Source organism: Montipora foliosa, chromosome 6 (assembly GCF_036669935.1).
Source record: "Montipora foliosa isolate CH-2021 chromosome 6, ASM3666993v2, whole genome shotgun sequence".
NCBI lineage: Eukaryota > Metazoa > Cnidaria > Anthozoa > Scleractinia > Acroporidae > Montipora > Montipora foliosa.
In genome coordinates, this window is record NC_090874.1 from 54554597 (window position 1) to 54557096 (window position 2500).

Here is a 2500-nt window from a genome sequence, read left to right on the forward strand (position 1 = left end):
AACCCTGAAGCAAAGTGTCTTCTCATTGGTTTTCGTGAAGAATAATCAAAAGCGTCTCTAATTGGTGCATTCATCTTAGAACGAGGAGTGAGCGGGCGCCGTGGGGTTCAAATAGCCAATTTTTGGCTATGAGAACCCTACTGCGCATGTTCTCCTACAGAGAGTTTCTCAGAGACTTGGGTCGATCCGAGGCTCTGGTGACGAGAATGGAAGGCCTCCCAGTGGTTTCAGGGAACGGAAAATTGAAGGTTTTGGGGATCATGGGAAGATTGATTTTCGACCACTTACCAGCTATTGTCGAATTTGTTACAATTGTTTATGAGGGATAAAGCCATTTCAAGCCCAAAATTGCAACTATTTTCCACATGAAGTGGTGATTAAGTTTGGAACTCGCGGCAAACCCTATTAAAAAATAAGCGTGAGAACATAAAAAGAAAGAGAAATAAAGGCGAACTCTTAAGAACAATTTTAGGGGATCAAGGGAACTTGAAACAATTAATTTTATGTAATAAAATTTAGCTCAGTTCAAGGGCACGGTTAGGGAACATGTACCCCCGCCCCATGGGAGGTCCCTAATAAGAATGTGAAAACGCCCTTCCAGTCCGGAGCAAGCGCAATAAGTAAAAGAGCGCTCTCTCAACCTTGTGCGCCTGCTTAGAACAAGCACACTGTCCAATCTCCTCACCAATCAAAAAAGTTCGCTGTTTACTGCCTTCGGGGTGTCGGTTCTTATCAATTCTCTCTTAGCATTTTACACAGCAGATGAAATGGTCCAGCTCGGGTGAAAAACATTACGGTTCTATACACTGGACCTGAGTCGGGGCGACTCTTTGGCCCAGACGAACCGACACGCGGAAACCAGGTTGTGGTTGCGAGAGGAAAAGACGTAATCGGCTGACGCAATGTTGTACCCAATTCAAACCCTTAGGGAATAAAACGTTTTGTTCCAGGTATTTCCGTATAATTGAAATATGAATGCTACATTATCATGCAAATACAATGCACCAAGAATCTTATCCCGGGAGATTTGAATTGAGTACAACATCGAGTTAGCCGATTAGGTCGATAGAGGGTTTTTACCTGACGTCACAGCAGCCATGTTGGAGCACATAATTTGATTCTATTATAATGCAAAACATGACCCACAATTTTCTATTGCTTTGTGCACCAACATGGCCGTCTCATCACGTGATTGAAAACCATCTATTGACTTAGTTTCGTCAAACTCGAGGCTATTTGAATTCTGATTGTTCTGAATTGAGGCTTCATTCTTGTCAGATTCACTCTTGATGGTAAGCATTACTTGGGATAGACGAGAAGGACGTTACCTTTTTTACTTCCTTTTTCACTTCCTTTTTCACTATACTTGGAAGTTTTCTCGTCAATTTATAATGATAATAGGACTGAGTGGAGTCCAATTCGGTCTGTAATCATAGGAGTGATTTACAAAATCGGACGACCGCGTAGCGGGAGTCCGATTTGTTTAATCACGAGTATGATCACAGACCGAATTGGATGACACGAAGTCCTGTTACCAATTAATCATAACCATTACAATTTCCGAGAAAACAAAATTAATGCACTCCTTTTTCACTGTGTAATGTTACAAATTCGTCCACTTTGTAAAATCCCCAGTTTGGTTGGGTAAGTTGTTGTTGCTATGGTTATTGTGATAAATTCTGTGATTGGTGGATTAAGCCGAGTGGGCTTAATATGATTGGCTGATGTAACTGTCCGATTTCAGGTGTCCGATTACAGCCAACTGTGCGATTTCACTGTTCGATTTCAACCCTACACAATAATTAGTGAAAAATAAAGCAGTTAATGCACCAATCAAGTTTGAGAAATTGTAATGGTTATGATTTAACTTGAAAAAGCAAGTTTATAAGTTCAAAGAAGTTTGCAGAAAATGAAGGACGAGAAGGTTGAAACTGGACCATAAGCGACTTATGAATCATTTATAACCACTAGTCCCTGAACAACTGCAAATTTTCATAATATTTAATAGACACACCCAGGCCATCACCAATATTGAAAGCTAAACGGTTTAAAATGGGTGCTTAGACTTAAATACTGTAGATCAGCGCTATTCGAAATGGGCGCTTAAACACAGTACTAGTTGATCTGCACTAATTACGTTGGTGACCCATCGTGCAATTGTCACGAGATGTCTAATGTCCTTCTCGTCTAGGCCTTTTCGCATTTCTATCGGGCTTATCACGCAACGGTTCAATTCACCATACATGAACGATTTCATTTCAACTAACACAATCCAGAAGAGCACCGTCGTTAACTCATTTAAAGATTAAATGGAACATGCAGGAAACTTAAATCATAATTAAACTTTATTATTAGACCATGGTGACCAACACAGAGGTGATTAAAGTTTGATGGAATTAATAAAGTACTAATTTAATTAATTTCATCGTTTTCAACTAAATCTTCACAGAAACAATTACACTGTTTTTTTCCTAGATGGCGTCGGAATATAGCTATTGTA